Source organism: Mizuhopecten yessoensis, unplaced genomic scaffold (genome assembly GCF_002113885.1).
Source record: "Mizuhopecten yessoensis strain PY_sf001 unplaced genomic scaffold, ASM211388v2 scaffold4819, whole genome shotgun sequence".
Lineage (NCBI taxonomy): Eukaryota > Metazoa > Mollusca > Bivalvia > Pectinida > Pectinidae > Mizuhopecten > Mizuhopecten yessoensis.
Genome location: NW_018405737.1, coordinates 614,453 through 638,151, shown reverse-complemented (window position 1 = coordinate 638,151; position 23,699 = coordinate 614,453). Strand labels below are relative to the sequence as shown.

The following is a 23,699-nucleotide window of genomic DNA, read 5'->3' as shown; positions in this document are numbered from 1 at the left end:
CTTATCTAAAGGAAACACGATTTGGTGCGATCAACTTAGACAAAACTTATATAATTAACTTATCTTGATTGGTTAAACGCAAAACTGTTAGTAAATCATAGTGCAAAGGTATATTTGTTAGATTATCCAATAGAAACTATATCTTGTAATATGGTTATGAGATTATATATTGATAAAATAATAATTATCCCGCCTAGCCCGCCGTGCGATATGGTCAATCATTTAATTGATGTGTTTCAAAATAACATACATTGACAAACGTTCATACACAAAAAAACTCTTACATATGCAATTATAATGCTATTATTATACATATAAATCAATCCGTACTTTTATCTTTCTCACGTGTATCTTTCCCCTTATGATACACAAGATAAAAAACAACCTAGTGCGATAGAGTAGAGAATAGGAAGCCGGGCAAGCCACCCAACCTGAAAATAACTGGTAAACCAGACAAATCAGGAGGTGCACCAGCCTTTCAAGGCTCGAAACTTAAAGTTGCTGAGATTACTCTACCATATCCACGTTACGCTAATCCGGTGACCCTGCCAAAAGAGATATTATTAAAATTTAATATGACCGTCGCGCTGGAAAGGCGGCTAGAAAATAACCCACGTACCCGATACGCTGACACGTATCACACGTGCTACATACAGAGCCAATCCGATTGGCTAAGCACACTCGGCAATATCCGTATCGAACCGATCAGGCAAATAATTCACGCTATTCTTCAAACCGCTGGCATATGCTATAACAGGTGCAGGCCTGTCGGTTTAAGTTCGTGGGTACTGTGTGTACGGTTTAGTCGTAGTGTTAAACGTCTCTACAACCACAAGTGAAGATTCGGATTCTAAGGTTGTAACTGATTTACACCTGGTCAGTATTGGAATAATTAAAAGAGGTAAGTGCAAGATTTACATCGATTGGTATTACTTTATTATTTTAAATTATCTGTTTTGAAGAGATACTTTGCGATCATGTATATGTGTATTTAGATCAAGCTGAAAGGGAACAACAGCTTTCCACTATACATGTACTTGGCTGTCCCTCCAACGATATTGCTCTCGTCCTGGGAGAGGATCATGTAATGTTTTCCTTTATCCGAGACTGATTTTTGCGGAGAGAGCTTCAGCTCTAACATTTCAGTAGATCTAATATCCTTATATTGTCTGTTAACCTTTTTCATGTAATTCAAATCTCTTTCTAACATGATTGTACATGGAAACCCTTATGTCAGTAAGGTTCACGTATATATATACATGTATATATTGCGTTCCTTTGTAGACTCGTCTCAATACAGTTTATAATCATTATCATTATACTCCATCATATATTTGTGAAGCTCTGTAATCATATTTGTTTGCTTTGTGCACTAGCCTGGAGTGGTTTATATGTCTAGTTACATACATTGGTTTTGTCCACTTTAGAATATCTCCTTTTTCTTTATTTTACATATGATTTCTCTTTCTGTATCTATTCATATTTATGTCGCTATACATTTACATGTAACTCTCCAATTTGGAGGAATAAAGAAATGAATGAATAAACCACAAGCTAAGATTCGGTTTCTAAGGTTGTAACTGATTTACACCTGGTCAGTATTGGAATAATTAAAAGAGGTAAGTGCAAGATTTACATCGATTGGTATTGCTTCCATTTAAAATGTAAAAAATGGATTACCGTAATTGGTTTATGATTTATTATTTTAAATTATCTGTTTTGAAGAAATACTTTGCGATCGTTTATAAAATCCGCCTTGTTTATTTTTCTTATAAAGGTAGATATCTATGTAAACACAGTGTGATTTGTATGTAAAGGTTTAAGGTGAGACTACACACACGTTGACGGAATTTTAATAGAGACGAAATGCGCAATGGCGACAAGCTGATCTTGGACAAAGAAACAGATTGAGGTAATTTTACTACATCGTTGGTTATTTCTTAGGAACTTTAGTGAGTGTTGTGATTAGATAAATCTGACGGAAAGCTGAAGATTAACAAGACCTATATCTGATGTAAACTAATGATTGAACTAGTGAAAGTATCCCCACAGTGTCATACCTTCGTTGTAGATGACATACGCTGGTAAAGGAAGTGTGCAGACGGTCAGGGTAGCTGTGTTTTAAGGTTAATTGTTTTAAATTTTCGGTTTTAAAGAAATACTATGTGATCGTTTATAAAATCCGCTGATTGAAAGAATGTATGCAAACATCATTAAACATAAATTATGCATGCATATTCGCATACATTTATTATGATCGACAGATGTATCCATTACAAGCATAAAGCAGTGTGATAAGTCATACTTGTCACAATGGCTTTAACATTTATGGAAATGAAATAAAAGTTTAGTAAATGCCATTATAGGGGACACATGGTGTTGTTAGAACAGCGGGAATAGAATACAACACTAATGTTGTTTAAACAATGAAATTTAATACTACTACTTATTGGGTCGAACAAAAAATGGAAAGTTTTTTTAAAGCGCATTTTTATAACTGTTGAGGATACTAATGAAGATTAAGTTTTTTTCCGACGAAAGTAAGAGCATTGGTTACATAAATTGGAAAAAACGACGGAGAAGAGAGAAAGGTAAAAAAAATATCACCAGCGAATGCTAAAGAATACTTACTATAATCTTATCTATTGATAACAAGCTGTATAATACTACACACAGGTATAATAACCATATCATTGACCGTCGCGGTATTATCAAACCTACATACAAAAAAAAAAGATGTCCTTAAGATCGAGACATTTACCCACTTGCTATATCCATGTCTAGACATGTATCACAGAGTACGGATATGTACTATTTGTAGGTCAACAACGGACAATATTCCGTTGAAATCTGTACAGAATACTTATTTTATTGATGATTATACCTGAAATTTTGTTCAAAACATTTGTTTCAAGATACAAGGCTAAGTTATATATGGCAGTTCCAGCAGACATTGGTTCAGAACATGCATAACAACCCAGTAGTAAAACAGTGCATAAAGGACCCGTTTATTATACAATAACTTTGTGGGTACAGGCTTGAGTGTTATAACAGGTTTATGGCTACTTGCTGTATTATACTGATATAAAACACTTGAAAGTTTTTAAAAAGAAACAAAATAAAATGGTAATGTTTGATTTGGTTTGGTTTAGTATTGTTTAATGTCCTACAACAGCTATGGTCATTTAAAGACGGCCTCCCCTGTGTGCAAGATGCATGCGTGTAGTGTATGCGTGTAGTGTATGCGTGTGTGTTTTAGGGGCTGCCATATGTTCGTGTTTGTCTCCTTGTGATAGCGCAGAACTGATGCCGACTTTAAAGTGCTACCTCACTGAAACATACTGCCGAAGACACCCAGCAGGACACCCCACCCGATCACATTATACTGACGACGGGCGAACCAGTCGTCCCACTCCTAAATTGTTGAGCGTTAAGCAGGAGTAGAAACTACCATTTTCACAGACTTTAGTATGTCTCGATAAGGTGACAGAACCCAAAGACGTTCTTATAGGGGCGAACGCTCAACTCAAGGCCAAAAGTGAGGCATTGTCAAGGGAGACATTATGAAGAAGAAAGAAAATCGAAAGAGAATAGAAAAGATAAGATCCCAAATTTAGTCGCCTCTGACGATCATGCAATGGGGGCAGCAGGTACAATTCTTACGCCCTACATGCCGGGACTTGAAATATCTTCCAAAATTGACTGTGGTGTTGACCTGTGATCAACACCAGCTATGCCAATCTCTAACCAAATTAGTTTTGTCATTTCCACGAGAAAGTACAGAAATTGGCGATGGACTTTGTCTTCAACGTCGTGTTAGTTTTTGGACTAACATACGTCTGATACAGGGATGACTCCCTGCAGAGTGAAGACGGGAAACGTAGAGTCATAAGAAACTTTACAAATCCCTACTGAACCTAGTGTAATTAAGGAAAACGAAAATATTTGAAGTCGTTCCTTTGATTTTCTACAGATATCCGCTAAACATTCATTGACAAAGTCAGTGCAGCATGCAAAACGGTGCATAGTAAAACACGGAACAACGACACACAGTCGAACTAGGCCTTCATGTAGTTGAAATAAAATGAAATATTCCTTTGATCCATTAATTTTGTATTGGCTGTAAGTACCAGACGAAAATACATAATGTTATCAGTGTACGAAAGTAAGATGGCAAAAACATGTCATTTGTTGGAACTTTATTGTTTACATTTGACCGATCAGTTCACGATAATCCTATAAAGCGTGCAGGTGTTCACTGTTCCATCGAAGAGTTTTTTGAAACTACACTGTATCTGGCTCATGGAATACCTCTTATCCTATTCCAAGTTCACATCTTCTACTTTACTTTAAACTTACATAAACGCACCAGACAATATTATACGTCAATGATACAGCGATATCACAAATTCCTCGGGAGGTCAAGTCTACTCCCTATTCAAAATGAATTCTAAACATGGGTTAAACTACACAAAACACAGCGATAAAGATATATTTATAATCTGTAAATCATGAACCCTTTACTGTACATAATAGAAGATGGTCAGGTATTATATGTCTTCAATATGTGTCCCTATTGTCATTTAAATATCGGAGATGAATTTCAGTTCTTGGACAAATCTAAACACCAACCAACTATTCAAAGTAATATCGAAGAAGAGGGTTAACCCTTTCACCCCTAGGTAACTTTAGTAGACTCTACCATACATTGATATGGATGAGTCTATTATGGTCTACAGTGGTGAAAGGGTTAAACTCGTTATCATTCAGTCATGATATCATTTGAAACGAACTGTTTTTAGAATCTAATAGAAACTTTACCTGTTATCCGTGTTTTCCTAGTTGTGAATTGCTGAAAGCAGTCCAATAACACTTGCCTACCAAAGTAACATTAATATTTCATTTCCAAGTTGTAATTGGGGGTATTAACCCCTAAAATTGATGTAATACATGTACACTTTTAAGGTTTGTTTGCTAATCTTTTCCTACGTATACAATTTAAATCACCGATTCTGGCTATGTACTGTAAAACTAGGTCTAGTGTTGATGATTTTATGTGTAATTGATTGTTTATTAGCTAATCAGGTTTCTGAAACCACGAAACTGTTAAATAATGGCTGTTACTGCATTTCTAGCATCGCTTATGACTCAAGACATTTTAAGATATTGCAAATCTTTTAAAAGTCTTTAAAAAACAATTTGCGAAAATCATTTTGGGTATCCGTCATGTAACATATTTTAAATTATCATAATGACCATTAGTTATACAACTTTGTCTGCGTGTATGGATATATTTTTCTTTAAATCTATAATAACACAGTAAACAGAATATGACGCCACCCTAGATATTTCTGTTTCACAGCAATGAGAAAGCGTATGTGTAGCGAAACAGTTGGTAAGGTTTGACACTAGATAGAATGCGTAAAAACTGTAAAAAGTGTACAGTAAACATGAAGGTACTTAATATTGACAGTAGTGTCTGCATAAATAAGTGAGGATGCGTTTATACCAGCTAATTTACATAATTTTATTTCACATTTATATAAAGAAATCTTAGCAATAAAAACAATATCTAAAATACTTCAGAGTTGAGTTTTTATTTTAATACGAACCAGTAAAATCTCTTATAAAGCGACATGAAAACGTGTTGGGCAATCAAAGTCTTGTATCATTGACGAGAGAGTGTATTGTCCATAATGATCAAGTACAAGAAAGATCAAACTTTCCTTGTCAACAGTGACCAAGTACAATGTAGGCCATAAACGTTTTGTCCACAGTGACCTCGTACAGTAAGGGGTCACCTATGGTTTGTTCATAGTGACCCAGTACAATGTAGACCATCAGCGTTTTGTCCACAGTGTCCCAGTACACGGTTAACCACTAAATACTTGTCCACAGTGACCCCGTACAATGCGGGTCGCCTATGGTTTGTCCATAGTGACCCCGTACAATGAGGGTCACCTATGGTTTGTCCATAGTGACCCCGTACAATGAGGGTCACTTATGGTTTGTGTATAGTGACCCCGTACAATGTAAACCATCAATACCTTGTCCGTAATGACCGCGTACAATGTACGCCATCAACATCATGTCAAAAGTGACTAAGTACAATGTAAATCACCAATGTATTGTCTACAGTGCCATAGTATACTGTTAACTGTCTAGAGTGACCCAGTACTATGTTAACCATCGATGTATTGTCCACAGTGACCCAGTACAATGATAACCATCACTGAATTGTCTACAGTGACCTGGTACATTGTTAAGCACCAATGTCTTGAACACAGTGAATCAGTACAATGCATACCATCTATGAACTGTACACAGCGACCAAGTACAGTGTAGATCACCAATGTCTTGTCCAAAGTTACCAAGTACAATGTGGACTACCAATGCCTTGCCCATTCCAACCCTATACATTGTAGACCACTGATGTCTTGCTCTTACTGACCCTATACAATGTGGATCACTAATTTGCCTTGTCCACAGCTACGCGGTATGTAGACCGGTACAATGCAGACAACCAGCGCCCTGTCCGCTCATGCAAAGTCAGATGCAAATCCAACTGTTAACCAGACTCGGTTCAAACCAGCTAAGCTGATCTTGGATAGAAACACAGATTGAGGTAATTCTAGTTCATCGTTGTTTAATTGTTTAGGAATATTACTATAGTGTTGTGGCTAGATCACATAGTCCTACATCTGATGTAAATTACTGATCGAACTTGTATCGTATGCCAGTGTAACCTCTAGTGAAATAATTCCCAGTGTCGTACCTTCGTCTTAGATGCATGCGGCTACTGAAGTTCCAGAGGGAAAGTTTACAACGTACAATCTATGTGTTGATATATCAACCTTGGTCTTTGGTACCTCCAAAACAGTAAATCACAATGATGGAATGGCGAAAGCTCCAATGTGTGTTATTTTAACTAAACCTATTGTGTATATGTCATGTTTATTCAAATTCATAATTGGGAGTAGGTGCTTAGAAAATGAATTAATCATATTCGACATTTTTTTCAGCTCAAATCAAGTTCACTGCAATTATAATAGCCTGATACCACAAAAAATAATTCATACTCATTAAACATGGTTAAACTGCACTAATTGGGGAAGAAATGAGAGGAATTGTTTAGTTTGCATTAAACTATGCCACGCACACGTCGTTTACCCTTGTGTGTGGTAGCCGGAGGCGATCCCATGATCATTAGAGCAATGTCAAGGTAGCTGACCTGCTGATATTTAACCAGGGCTATTGTTACGTCTGACCGCTCTGAGTATCGCGTGGTTAATTGACAGGAACAGGTGAAATCGTGTATTGTATGACGATGCTCTCTTTCTGTGATATTTCTAAAGATTTGTCAAAAGTTTGAACGGCCTGAGAGTTTACTACCTGTGCAAATGTTGTCATCATGGGAATCTATAAGTTTGAAAACAGTTAATGATAATAATTTGAAGTACTTTGTGAACTTATGCACCGGATTTGACGAGAAAAGAAAAACATAATATTTTAGACGCTGTTGAATGATATGAATTTATTTGGAACGATAGTCCAAGTGTATTAAAGCTAAAAACTTGATTTTTTAAACAATATTAATACCAAATCATATGTCAATCTCTTAAGTAAATGCAAACAGAGAGTACTATATAATGCTTGATGTGTTTCTCTGCCTTTAGCAGTGGAAACTGACGTAAACGCCAATTCCACTACATTTTAATTATAAGTGACATTTATAGTGACTTAAATCCTTTCTATTTTGTGAAGTTAATCGTTAAAGTTATGACTTAATGATAGAAAGTTTTAATAATACAGTTCAATTTATAATGTCTTCAAAGGAATTACAAATTCCACTTGCAAATCACATGTATAACATGTTCAAAATGTCTTAAAATCCGTGTGCTTAAACATGTCCTACCTGTGGACGAAGGGCAAAGTCCATAATGGAACTCAATCTTATATAGCCTTCTCCTTCATTACTAGTGAAGGGATTTGCACCACATTATACTCGGGAGATCGGTGAGTCGATGGGCATTTTGTACAAAAAAATATATTTTGCTCCCCATCCTCAATTTGATCCCCATCCCCAATTCTTTGAGTCAAACTGAAGGCAATAGCAAAACACTCCTGGTATCGTGAATATTTGACAATTTGCAGAGAGGTACTGACAGGAGAATATGGAGGACAACGACCGGCAGGTTGACACAGCGAAGGTGGACGTACCACCAGAACCAGACTCACCACAACAGAACAATGCATTCTATGGGATAGAGGACGTCCCTCCGATTCATCTGTGTTTCCTCTTTGGTCTACAGGTATGCGTTAACGCTCTTTAGCCAGGTTACGTGAATAAATATATAATCATGTATGGAGGATTATATTTGTTTCAGTTATATAATATTTTATAACTAATTCAGGAGCCCTGTCCCACTGCAAGTAAAACCATAGAGAATTAATCTGGGATATTTTAACAGTAACCTCACCTTTTTTTCATTTTGAATAAAATTGTTCCGCAATTCCTTCACGGTGCTATCAACTGAGGTCAAGGGTTCGAATCCTAGTCTAGTCCGGTCGAGATGAAAGTTTACAAACATAACAATGTGGTTGATTGTACTTTGTCTGTTTCATTCTTATGTATTTTCGTAAAAGTTTAGCAAGGTATGATGTCCTTTTTCCGTAACGATTTTGTTAAAGTTCAAGCCATGCCAGAACAACAAAAAAAAACAATAATCATATGCTAAGTTACCATTTTAGCAGTGCTATGGAATTCCTTAATATAGAACACATGTATATGCTCGTGCCAAAAATATCTTCTCTGATATTTTATACTAATTTAGCGAGTTTCCTGATGTTAAAACATAGGTTTAACAACAGGCAAAACATGAAATACAAACCAATATTTTCAATGTTTATCTGGGAAGCCTCATATAAACATGTACATTTAACCTCAGCAATATGATTGGTCAATGTTTAATGTAGGTCAGAGGTCGCGGGGAAAACGCTGTACGCTATATTAATTGTTAAGAATGACAATTATTCATATTATGCAATGGCTTTTTGTGACTAGTGCGACCACATGAATATTTGTCTTAAAAGTGTTTCGTCTTCATGTTTTATAGTTTCGATTCATCTTGGCGGGAACTCCGATATAACGTTCTCCCATACGACCGGATGAAACGCTTTACGCTTCATTGTAAATAGAGTAATTAATGATCGGTGATGTTTTTGGTGTGGTTTTAGTTACTACAACATCTCCATTAGTTTTTAAATGTTTAACTGGTTTATTTGCAGCAGGTAAAAATAGCACCATCTATAAAAAAAACTACCAACTAAATTACTGACAGGTATCCCACTTTGTCTAAAACTTTAAGCGAGCATTCCTCTTTCAGCAAGCCATCTTGTGTCTGGGCAGTAGTCTGTCGATCCCCTTCATCATAGCCGGTATGATCTGTGCCGAGGATGAGAGTGACGTAAGAGCCAAACTTCTCAGTATCGCCATGTTTATGTGCGGTCTGGCTACTATCCTGCAAACAACGTTTGGCGTAAGGTAAAAACTATAGAGTTGATAATATCTTCATGCATTTTGTTATTATGTGATAACGAAACAGCGCCAATGAAGGCTAAAACACATCAATAACATGCTGTTCTGGACGATGAAAAAATAACTGATATACGTATAGATGTTATATATTTCTTATTTTGGGGTGTTATTGAGGCATTAAACCTACAATAGTCTGATATCCATATCAGTCAAGCTATTAAGGCCTTTTTTGGAAAGCCCTGGAAACAGAACCAGGGATGAATTGCATTTACCGAGTGTTCCAAAAATGAACAAGATAGACGACAATGGAATCCGTATTGATTTTGCAGTCGAAACAGTTTTAAGGGTTTATGTTTTAAAGGGATGGTCAATCAGATGACAATTTAGATGATGAAGACGAGATTATTAATGGTGAACATGTTCCAAGAAATATCACATTTTAGCGATATTGATATCTAAGTTAAGATTTCGCAGTATTTTGTCCGAGATTGATACCAACGCCCCGACATTGAGTGATAAGAAAATGTCTTTGTTCCATATTTAGGTTGGGTATTGTTCAGGGAGGTTCTCATACTTTCATCGCACCCATTGTCGCCATGATGTCTCTTAGTAAGTGGAGCTGTGATACAGACCCCTCCGATGGTACGTTCTGAAAGGGTACATCCTACATGTGTGTTTATTTCCATCATGTAGGCGAATGTCAGCAAAAATATATGTTATTTACTAACGAAAATGTATCAATTAATATATGAAAAAAAAAGGAATTTGATTAAATCGAGTTATTTACATATCGATGAAATGAATTTCACACATTTAGGAATATGTGTTGTCCCTTAGGAATCCCGGGCCTGTTCGATACATGTAGCATTGTGGATGAAATAACTAAATTGTGAACAATAGAGAGTGGAATAGATAATTTTGACAGAATCACCACGACGGTATATAACAGACGCGATAATGATGAGACACCATTGACACATCATTAGATTACAATCGCGTTTTCTATCATCAATATCTATAAAGAATTAGTGGCTCTCTCCAAATTTGTAATTGAAATATTGCTTTCTTCTGAACAGTGTTGTATGTCGATATGCTTCATATAATAATGCATTAGGTTTGCATAAATTTTATCAACGTATTTGATTGATTTATAGGAGTCAGTGTCAACGGGACATCTATTGCAGTTGACAAGGACGAGGTTTGGCAGATCCGTATGAGAGAGGTGGGTTATGCACATGCATGTTACGTAAGATTAGACCGGGTTTGTTGTTATTGGAAGTAAACTGATTTTGCTTTTCTGCAGTGTTTACATACAGGTACACATTTTACGGTTGTTAAGATTATGTCGTAGTCCAAAAGATATCTAACCGTTTCGGGGACATTTAATCTATCACGTGTTATAATAAACGAGATTGTACTTATGATACCAAGTTTAAACATGTTTTACCTTTTGTATCAGCCACTTGTCGACTGTTGATCAATGCTAGCTGTGTAAAGTCCACGAAAAAATGTATCCAAACAACAATAAAGCCAGACGATAAAAAGGATTGAATGCACGTGCTGAGCGCATTTATTACATAACCACGTCTTTGTGTCAGATACTTTACGTTATGAATAGAAAACCTACATGTTTGTCGTCAACAGTTTATTTTAGCTGTTTTCGCGAATTATATATTGCGCTAAGTTATGATTGCACAAATATATTTTCTTTTAAATACATGTAGTGTGCCAATCATCAACGCACTAATCTGTTACAAATCAATAATGTGGTAAAATCTGATTGCGCTTAAATAAGTATGTTTACAGATGATCGCAAAGAAAAGGAGCTATAAAATAATTACTGATTTGGGAGAGGTTCACAGCGAACTAATCTATACCAAACACAATCAAACCATGCATGTAGAACAACGTTGTAACCGCGTCTTACATGAAGAATTATCTGCGCATTTAGATTCATAAGCATGAACTGAACATGAAACATTTGGTTATTAATAAAATAAATGAAGGATAAAAGTACTATTCTTCTGAAGATACATCAATTTGGAAGGTTGTTTAAATATTTGATCTTACAAAAACCCGGACTTCCTTTATCGTTTACAATGTCCATATGACTGTGGACGACTAGGTCCTTGTTTGTTTTAGTATTTATCTATTATGTCACTGTGTTATCACAGTTTGTGTTCTGTAGTTAGGGCGTAAGAATTGCACCTGCTGTCCCTATTGCATGATCGTAAGAGGCGACAAAATTTGGGATCTTATCTTTTCTCTTCTTTCTAAACATCTTTCTTCTTCCTAATGTCTCCCTTGACAAATATTTTACCTTTGTATCAGCCACTTGTCGACTGTTGATCAATGCTAGCTGTGTAAAGTCCACGAAAAAATGTATCCAAACAACAATAAAGCCAGACGATAAAAAGGATTGAATGCACGTGCTGAGCGCATTTATTACATAACTACGTCTTTGTGTCAGATACTTTACGTTATGTAAAGAAAACCTACATGTTTGTCGTCAACAGAGAAAATATAATAAAAACGTACATATTTTACCGACAGTTTTATTTTAGTTGTTTTCGCGAATTATATATTGCGCTAAGTTATGATTGCACAAATATATTTTCTTTTAAATACATGTAGTGTGCCAATCATCAACGCACTAATCTGTTACAAATCAATAATGTGGTAAAATCTGATTGCGCTTAAATAAGTATGTTTACAGATGATCGCAAAGAAAAGGAGCTATAAAATAGTTACTGATTTGGGAGAGGTTCACAGCGAACTAATCTATACCAAACACAATCGAACCATGCATGTAGAACAACGTTGTAACCGCGTCTTACAGGAAGAATTATCTGCGCATTTAGATTCATAAGCATGAACTGAACATGAAACATTTGGTTATTAATAAAATAAATGAAGGATAAAAGTACTATTCTTCTGAAGATACATCCATTTGGAAGGTTGTTTAAATGTTTTATCTTACAAAAACCCGGACTTCCTTTATCGTTTACAATGTCCATATGACTGTGGACGACTAGGTCCTTGTTTGTTTTAGTATTTATCTATTATGTCACTGTGTTATCACAGTTTGTGTTCTGTAGTTAGGGCGTAAGAATTGCACCTGCTGTCCCCATTGCATGATCGTAAGAGGCGACAAAATTTGGGATCTTATCTTTTCTCTTCTTTCTAAACATCTTTCTTCTTCCTATGTCTCCCTTGACAATGCCTCACTTTCGGCCTTTAGTTGAGCGTTCGCCCCTGTGAGGAAGGCTTTGAATTCTGTCCCCTGGCCGATACATATGTACCAAAGTCTGTAAAAAGGGTAGTTTCTACTTCTGCTTAACGCTCAGCAATTTAGAAGTGGGACGACTGGTGTGCCCGTTGTCAGTATAATGTGACCGGGTGGGGCGTCCTGCTGGGTGTCTTCGGCAGTATGTTTCAGTGAGGTAGCACTATAAAGTCGGCATCGATATCATCGCGCTATCACAAGGAGACAAACACGAACAAATCACAGCATCCCAAAAAACACACGCATACACTACACTCATGCCTCTTGCACACAAGGGAGGCCGTCCTTATATGACCATAGCTGTTGAAAGGTCGTGAAACATTACTAAACCAAACCAATATCACAGTTTGTCGTGAGAATACGCTACTAAATCCACTTCTTCACCTTTCGAACAACACGCTTCAACAACTCAGACAAACACAAGTTTTGAGTCAAGTCAGCTGCTCCACTTGAAAACAGTTTTGTTACAACGGAAGATTTTTTTGTACTTGTTAAAAGGATAGCGCTGAACCACTACAGCAAATTGACATCGCCTTCTCCCATCACGACATGTATTCCCAAAGATGTTCCCAGCTTCTCGTATTTCTTCGACTTTCATAAGGGTTTCTTTTCGTGCTACTGGTTGGTGATATAACGTAATGTTGATAATATATGTCATAAACAGGATTTACAGTTAAGATGGCCATTTTGCTCTTTTATGTGAGTCGTTCAATACATTCTGTCACTAATGTCAAGAATAACAAAAACGTTGTATCTGGTTTGATCTTTGTATTACATTCTTCCGAAGTACCCTCCTCTTGCTATCGATGACGTAAACGCTGCGTGGTAGTCTCCCCTTGATATACCGGGGAGACACTGGAAGATTGTACTGCCAAGAGCACCCTTGAAGCATCCCATTCCAAAAATGCATTTTCGTTAGTAAAAAAACCAGGCAGAAGTCATAGGGACTAAGATCTGGTGAATAGGGTGGTTGGTCAATCTGTGCTACATGTACCTTCTCTTGCTTTAAAACCCCTGTACTACATTGTCTTTTGTGGAATGAGACATTGTCGTGATCTACGTAGCTAAGTGTCATTAAACCTTTATTTTGACGCCTTTTCATTTAGAATCTATTTAAAACTTGGAAGTGATATGCTTCCTTTCCCTACACGGTATCTGAACTACGGGCATACAAACCTTTCTTGGCGTTTTTATAGGTCTTGCAATCACTGGCCTCGCTTGATTTCCCGACTCCTATTGCTTGTTATCAATGCACCTCTGGGGTTCAAAGTTATACACTCATGTCACGTCCTCTGTAAGTAACTCGGATAGCGTCCTTGAGTCGAAAGTATCGTACTTTTTCAATTCATCTTCAGCACATTTCAAACGTTTGCCTTTTTTCATCGTCAGATAATGGGTGATCCATCGGTCACAAAGCTACAACTGGACTGCCTGGCCGTGTATTATCTGTTATGTTAACTGTGCCGTTCTTGAATTTGTCCATCTACCTGACCAGAGGTGCCTTTTATGCTGCGCAACTCTGCATGTATCTGTTTGGCGGTAATAGGAGCGTATTTCAGTTAAAGTCTCAGACTTGATGTAGGCATTGACAAGTATAGCCACTAGTCACGAGTGCATACCATTCAACAATGAATGACTTGTTCAATTTTTGTCGGATGATGTCGGATCATTTGCACGTGCATTGTTCTTTAAATGTTTTTTGCAGTTCGCCAAGGCGCTAAATTCGCTATTATTGCCCGTTCGTACGGAGCTGTGTGGTGACGGAATTAATTGAATGGCCCTCGTATCCTGACGCACCGAGATATATATACTGTGTCGGTCAAGTCGTGTGTGAATTGTATGTAATAAATTCCAATAATTTTTATTTTAAGACACTGTTCAAAGTAAATAAGTCGTTAATGTTATTTGTGCTCTGTTAAATGAGAGTTGTATAACCTGCCATACATGTAACCACAGTGACGGGGTACATGTACATGAACCTGCCACCACATTGTGCGTACGTAAGGTGTTATAAATTGTCATCATTGGTTTGTATTCGTTGTAATCTTACAAGAAAGCGTACGATTTTATGTATACAACAGACTACAATTGCAAACTATCTGAAGTTAAACATTCCTTTTGCTTTAATCACGCTATTCCTTAAAAAACATCTACACGACAATTTTGTTTTCTTAAAAAAATCCGCATTTTAGTATTATGTTGATTACGATATCAAAATATTTGGTTTTATATATTCCTGAAGTCACCAATTATCTGACTAAAAATATTGTGACTGATGTATTAGGGAATAACATCACGACAGAGTTTAGTGATGATAAGGCCATTTGGGTTTGTCCTAGGCACACATGGACAGGCCACGGTTTGGGAGGTCATCAGGAACAGTTAAAGCTAATATTAATTATTAGTAGTTTAAAGAAAGGAAGCAAAGAAAAAAATGCAATGTACAGGTGGTTGAAAGATGTTAGACACCTATTGGTTCCTTTCGAGATTTTCATACTACATGTAACATCGAACTCGATCGGGCTGTTGTAATATCAACGTTCATTACCATTTACGATTACATTAACAAATCATTTAAGTTTCTTTCGTAACCTTTATTGATCAGTGACTCTGTGAACAAGGGGTAGTTTCGGTTGGACGGGCATCTTGCATTTAATTTATTGTGATAAAGAGTGTCTAGCCAATATGCATGCATTTTATTATCCTCGATACTCCAGGGGTTCCGCTCACATTTGCTCCCTGCACCCATGCCCATGGCACATGAAATTGCAAAATCGAAGGCTCAGTGCGCACCGCTTTGTGGATGAGACGAGAAGACTAGTTTGATCCTTTGATTTTAACATCCAGAGAATATGTCTGTCGCGTAACGGTAAAACTGACTTGCTTTGAAGTTAGGTGTCGATCCTCTGTAATATTCAAAGGACAGATACAATTATGTATTAACCAACAGTTAACAAGCTAGTCGCGTGCCTTCATTTTCGCTATGGCACATTCCAGGAGAGAGGAGAGCGGAAGTGAGCGTTACCCCTGGTGTATCGAGGACAACATCTTGTCACAAAACCAGCATAGTAATTATTGCAATATAATGAAATGTATGAGCGTTTGAGTTGTCTCCCTTCGTTGTAGATCCAAGGTAACCTGATTCTTGCGTCCTTGACCCAGGTCATACTCGGCTGTACAGGAGTGATGGGGTTCTTCCTCAGGTTCATCGGTCCCCTCACTATCGCTCCGACCATCTCACTTATTGGCCTGTCTCTGACTGGAGTAGCCGCAGACTTCAACACCGTCCACTGGGGTATAGCCAGCCTGTAGGTTATACTGTCTGTATAGATAAAACAGTAAATCATTTATAGCACAGCTCGAAAGTGTTCATGGCACATTGGCATTCTTATTCAGCTGTCATTACCAAACAACACAATGTATTTATTTTATTGTTTACTGCTGAATACTGTACATATTATGGCATACTAACGATATTTTTCACGGGCGTGAACAAAACAAAAACTTGTGTCTGTTGTTTCTGTTTACACCATGTTCTCCTCCTGACATGTTATGGTCTAGTTTTATGTTGAAATGTTTACCCTCTGACAGTGTTAATACCGTGCTTATTCAAGTTGCGTTCAAATGATAAAAAAACAACTTTTGGTTTTGCAGGACGTTTTGTCTCATCGCAATCTTTACACTTTTCCTGGCTCGTGTCCAAGTACCCTTACCGTCGTTCTCGTTGTCCAGGAAATGTCATATCACAAGATTTCCTATCTTCCAGTTGCTGCCCGTATGTATATGTCGTAGGAATTGTCTCATAAAATAATGATAGTGTGATAGTTAACTTGCAATATCATTAAACAAGTCAACTGAAAGATTTTCTATCAGTAAGTGATGTTATATTTTGGTATATTAACTTGACACGGCGTGTTTTTGTAAGAAAAAGGCATACATCTTATTACTAGACTGTCCCCTTCTCGCGTCTCTAGAATATTAAATCATTTAAAAAAAATCTCCTACATGTATAATGTTAATAACTTGGATGCATGACTAAGGGGAGATAACCTAGTTATAAATTCTGCATGAAATCTAAATACAATTTTTGATATCCCCTTGTAGGTCATTATCAGTGTGTGTATCGGATGGTTAGTGTGTCACATACTGACTGTTACGGACACACTGCCCAACGACAAGAACGCCCCGTCCTACTACGCTCGGACAGACTCCAGACTAGAGGTCTTGTCCGGCATGCCCTGGTTCTACATCCCTTATCCATGTATGTATACAGATTACACATGTGATCATCCCCTATCCACGCATGTATACAGATTACACATGTGATCATCCCCTATCCATGTATGTATACAGATTACACATGTGATCATCCCCTATCCATGTATGTATACAGATTACACATGTGATCATCCCCTATCCATGTATGTATACAGATTACACATGTGATCATCCCCTATCCATGTATGTATACAGATTACACATGTGATCATCCCCTATCCAAGTATTTATACAGATTACACATGTGATCATCTCCTATCCATGTATGTATATAGATTACACATGTGATCATCCCCTATCCATGTATGTATACAGATTACACATGTGATCATCCCCTATCAATATATGTATATAGATTACACATGTGATCATCCCCTATCCATATATGTATATAGATTACACATGTGATCATCCCCTATCCAAGTATGTAAACAGATAACACATTTGATATATGCTACGATTTCGCGACCTGCTGCTTTTCATGACAATTTTTGTTCCGAAGTCATGATGAATTTCTCTCTATTTTACTTTGACGCCTCGCTTTAATTACGTGAAGTGTAATTATAATGAATTTTCACATACTTTCATGATGAATGCAAGCTAGTAAGATGTACACTTTATACCTAGTAGTCATCAGATGGTGGTATCCCGACTGTATCGGCCGCAGGTTTTTGCTGTTTACGTAACCCCAACCCCTGTTAACTTTACAGTTATATTTGGTACCCCAACTGTATCGGCCGCTGGTTATTGTTGTTTACGTAACTCCACCCCTGTTAACTTTACAGTTATATTTGGAACCCCAACTGTATCGGCCGCCGGTTATTGCTGTTTACGTAACTCCACCCCTGTTAACTTTACAGTCATATTTGGAACCCCAACTGTATCGGCCGCCGGTTATTGTTGTTACGTAACTCCACCCCTGTTAACTTTACAGTCATATTTGGAACCCCAACTGTATCGGCCGCCGGTTATTGCTGTTTACGTAACTCCACCCCTGTTAACTTTACAGTCATATTTTGAACCCCAACTGTATTGGCCGCCGGTTATTGCTGTTTACATAACTCCCTCCTCCGTTTACTGGACAGTTATATTTGGTACCCCGACTGTATTAAGCGCCGGTTATTGCTCTTTACGTAACTCCCTTCTCGTTTAACTTTACAGTTATATTTGGTACCCCGACTGTATCGGCCACCGGTTATTGGTGTTTACGTAACTCCCACCGCTGTTAACTTTACAGTCATATTTTGAACCCCAACTGTATCGGCCGCCGGTTATTGCTGTTTACATAACTCCCTTCTCTGTTAACTTTACAGTTATATTTGGTCCCCCGACTGTATCGGCCACCGGTTATTGGTTTTTACGTAACTCCCACCTCCGTTTACTGGACAGTTATATTTGGTATCCCGACTGTATTAACCGCCGGTTATTGCTCTTTACGTAACTCCCTTCTCGTTTAACTTTACAGTTATATTTGGTACCCCGACCGTATCGGCCACCGGTTATTGGTGTTTACGTAACTCCCTCCTCTGTTAACTTTACAGTTATATTTGGTTCCCCGACTGTATCGGCCACCGGTTATTGGTGTTTACGTAGCTCCCACCGCTGTTAACTTTACAGTCATATTTTGAACCCCGACTGTATCGGCCGCCGGTTACGTCGGAATGTTGGCCGCGACCCTTTCGTCAATCATTGAGTCGATAGGGGACTACTTTGCTGCCGCCAAAATCTCACGTGGGACGCCTCCTCCGCCTCACGCCATCAACCGCGGACTGGCCATGGAGGGCTTCTGCAGCGTTTTGTCGGGTCTAGTAGGGGCGGGTCACGCTACCACTTCATATAGCTCCAACATCGGGGCTATAGGCATCACAAAGGTCAGTATACTATTCGAAAAGCATGGTACTTGGGAAACAATTGTGATATACTTTCAGGAGGTCTATCCTTCTTTTTGAGATACCACGTTTTATGACCACCTTTTTCCCCATTCTTTATAATGAATAGTATCTGCGTTCATTCTGTTCTCCATTTGTAACATCTATTAACGGCATCATGCCGATATAAGTGACAAAAAAAAAAGATAATAAAACGTGGCTACATATGGTGTTGGTAATGTAAAAACTCACAAAACGTTGGGCAATTTATGCTTTCAATTCGAATAGTACATACTTGATGCATACATAATGCATTTCATAAATTCTTCAGGAACATGGAATTCTATATCTTTATCTTAAAGGTTGCAAGCAGACGAGTATTTCAAGTAGCCGGTGTCATATTGGTGGTGTGCGGGGTCATAGGTAAATTTGGAGCCGTCTTGACACTAATTCCGGATCCAGTTATTGGTGGCATTCTGACGGTGGTGTTCGGGATGGTTGCCATGGTGGGGATTTCCACACTCCAGTACACCGACATGTCTTCCACACGTAACCTCACCATACTGGCAATATCTATCATCCTAGGTCTCATGGTGCCGGAGTGGATAGCCGATAACCCAGACGCTATAAAAACAGGTTATTTACTATCAGAATCCGGTATAACACACGTCATTCCATGAACATATTATTTTTGTTAATGCATCACTTTCATGTTTGAATATTTACCCTTTAGTGGCAAAAGGGGAGGAAACTCCCAGTAGATCGGAACACCCAAGGCAGACACACTCACGCTACTGCAAAGTATTTGATACTTCTCAACAATTCAACAACATTATACAAGCATATTTGTAATATATTAGGGTTCTTATTGTTTTGACTGATTCATATAATTATTCCTCTGTAAAATAAATAGACGGAAATTAACAAAACATAGAATTTTGTTACATGTCATATTATCTGAAAAATGTTATACGCATTTTACACCAAAGTGTTTCAAAGCACACGAAATATCTCCTTTGCAGAAGCATAATGATTGTGTAATCTAGAGATTTCAGAAACCCACGTCAGACATTTAGAAGTATTCTGTTGGCGATGTATAATTACTAAAAAAAAATCTGATTAAAAGCAGGGACGTATAGTGTATATACTGTCCCTGTTAAGAGGTAATATATATTATTTCAAAGTTTTACTTTCTACACATTCAATGTCGACCCGGGTCGAGTGACGTACAAAATATTCAATTTCGTCATATCGTTGTACAAGTAAAAAATACAAATCGCTCAGTCAGTCATAGCTTGACAAAGAGACCAGTCGGTCTTGACACGTTGCGACACGTTTATGTACAACGTAATGCGTACATTGTTTTTGTAGAAAGTAAAACTTTGATATCATATATTTCCAAACTGATGAATCTTATTGAATGTATTATATCTTATTGAATGTATTATATCTTATTTCGGAACTGGACTGATACTATAGAATAAGTGTCGTGTGCGTTAATCAAGGAAACATTAACAACGCGTCCATGCTTGGGTTTGCATGGCTGATATGATCGACGAAGAAGAACACGCTAACGTTCCGGAACACCTGGTCTTGCACGTGTTGTAGCTTTAGTCTCCAGTTGCAAAGAATTAAAAATGCGGTTTGGTTTATGCTTGATTCTTAAATGTCGACGCTAAAAAGTACAGTATAAGTCAGTGCACGAAATTAAAATGCGTAAAATAGAAGCAAATACAGTCAACATTTGTATGCCAAATACATGTACACATCTGTCTTAACAGAACATTTGTTCCCACTGATTTTCAGATTTTTTTCAGAATTTTTGACGTGATTTTTCTTGTGTTTGTGAAATATATCAAACTTGAACATATAGTGTGATATCGTGATGCAATATCCTTGCCTTTTGATACACAAAATAATCTTTAAAAAAATGAAATTTGAAAGAAAATCGACCGAGAGTGCTACAATGTATTGTTGATGTTGAATGTGATATCCCGTCACAACACGTGCAAAATGTGTTTTATATAGTTATATGTTATACTTGTTGTAGGTAATTCCGAGTTGAACCAGGTGCTGAATGTACTTCTGGGAACCGCCATGTTTGTTGGTGGGTTTCTAGGCTGTTTCCTTGACAACTTGGTCCCAGGTGAGTCGAGTCAGTGTGAGGAAACATGAAATACAACAAGGGTTAATCTTAGTTTGAGGGCCTTTTAAAAATGTACCATCAATATATTTAACGTTTCACTAACGGTTTCCCCGGTTTTTAAAGTTTCCTTACGATAACTAATTGAAAAATGAAATGACTATTCACCATCCCTAACAACAAAGCCTCACGAATGTACAATTCCTTGATGATGCTTTTTTGTCCAGGTACTTCCGAAGAGCGCGGGATCAAGAAATGGCGGGAAAACATGTATGATTCTAACGGTAAAGCGATGGAGAGTAACGTACAGTACGACCTTCCTTACGTCACTAAATATATCAAAAAAGTTAAGTGTTTCTCATTCATACCAATATGTCCTACATTCGACGGTATGAACGACCATCTGAGTTGCAGGAAAAGGAAGCCACGTGACAATGAGCTAGATGAATGAGAATGGTAAAAATGCACACACTACCGCCTCAAATCACACAGAGCTTGATACTAAACTATGAAGGGTTCATCTTTATAATTGTGTTTTATTTTAATGATTTGAAGGTCCTTTTTTTTTAAAAAAAACCCCCACTTATGTCAGTCATATAAAAGGTAATCATTCTATAACCTTTTTGTCGTACGTGTTCGTAGTTCATTTTTGAGAGATGCTTACGGGTGTTTTGTATCAAAATTACGTGCTTAAACGAATGTTTGTCATCTCATGTACATTGTATATGACTTAGTCATTGTATTATACAAGTAATACTAGTGCACGCTGTTGTATGTTGTACATGTGTATACTGTAATCAATATATGTAAGCACAATGCATGGCAGTATGTTTTATTTGTAAGAAGTATACGCTTTATTTGTACATATGCATCTTGGTTTCAATTTTTATTTTCATTTTTATCGTAATGCTGGTTCCTTATTTATTGTTTTTTTTTATGTAAACCTGTAACACGTGACTTACATGACTTATAAGAACAACTTCCTACTTCCCTTGAATATATGATAAATATGAATTTAAAAACTGTAAAATTTAGACTTTACTGTAACAACCAAATAAAAGAAATTGTAATTTCAATACTTGGAAGATTTTTTACAGTTAATAACCCAGTTCCTTCCCATCTTACGATGAAAACAAGGTTAAATACTTCAAATACTTCTATTTGTTTATTTAAAACCCAGTATACTGATAATAGATTATACCGTATTGTCATATTGATCATTAAATTACAAAGAAGAAAAAGGTGGAATGTAATTGTTACACGTACATTGTAGTAGGTATTTTCGTAATTACAAGATATAACTGCAAAATTCCAATTAATGAAAAACTCAATATAACAATATAAGGCCAAACAAATGTGTGTTTCAGGTAACCCGACCAACCCTAGTTTTGACCTCTGACCTTAGCAATTCTATTTCACTGTTGTAACGTCCTATTTGAACACACTGAAAATCGTATGCGTCTTTATGACACCTCTCTTTATCATAGGCTGGTTTCAAAAACCAAATTTAAATACCATATAATCATTTAAAATACCTACAAATACAATTAAAAATGAATACAATTGGTCTGAATACCTATATTTGGTGATTTTTGTAATTTCTTAAATGAGCCCTATCAAAGAATATAAAAAGATCTCTCCTGACCTACCCTGCTAAAGCATACATATTTGTTTTTGCCTAACATTTATATCGAAATAAGCTATCATTGAGGTTTTATTAATATATAATTTAATTCAGAGTAACATATTCTGAGAAGTAAAATGTGTTTCTCCGTTGTATTTTCATGTTACATTTTAACTTAACTTCTGTATCAAATGTCAGAATATCTTTTATTTACATTGTTTAAACATTCGAAAAAGCAATTACATGTATGTACATAACTTTATCCCCAAGTCTGATGACTAACCGCTGTCTGCATCACTTTACTTACTTAGGGTTGTAACATATGTCGTATATCTAAATAAAAATGAATATCAACAGACTTGATCTCCGTAATATGTTCAAATCCAGAGGCCCAGAGATGTTGTGAAGATAGATAAAATATATACAAAATGTATGTCTGTACATGTACAGCAGTATACATATTGATCTGCAAAGTGACACTATAAATATTAGCAACACTTTCAGTGTTTAGTTTGATTGTGAGTGAGATTACATATCAAATCTATAAGTTGTAAAATGTATATGTTGACATCAGTGCTGCATATTATGCACCCATTTAATAAAGTTTTAAGGTTATAATGATCAGGGATAACAGTTATACCATATTGAGAAATGTTTTGTAATAATTGCATTCTAATGTTATTATTGAGTTGGCATTCAAATATGAAATGAAATGCATTTTCATTATCATGTTCACATGGGGATATACAAATAATTGTTATATTAGTAATCTGGAATAAGTAAAGTGCGCAAATATGAAAACTCAGATGTATTCGACAACTTATTTAGGAGATATGGCATTATAAAGAGAGACATAAACCCGCATTTTCATAATAAAATGCGTGAATATCGTCTGCTGTGCGCTATTTCGTCTTTGCGTATTGCAGAGTTATCTTCTCTTGGGAGCAGGTGTTGATTGTTAC

General features: G+C 36.8%; 1 pseudogene; it reads left to right on the top strand.

The window, feature by feature from the left end:
- Positions 1-746: 746 nt before the first annotated feature.
- LOC110449773 lies at positions 747-23,464 on the top strand (annotated as a pseudogene).
- The last annotated feature ends 235 nt before the right edge of the window (positions 23,465-23,699 follow it).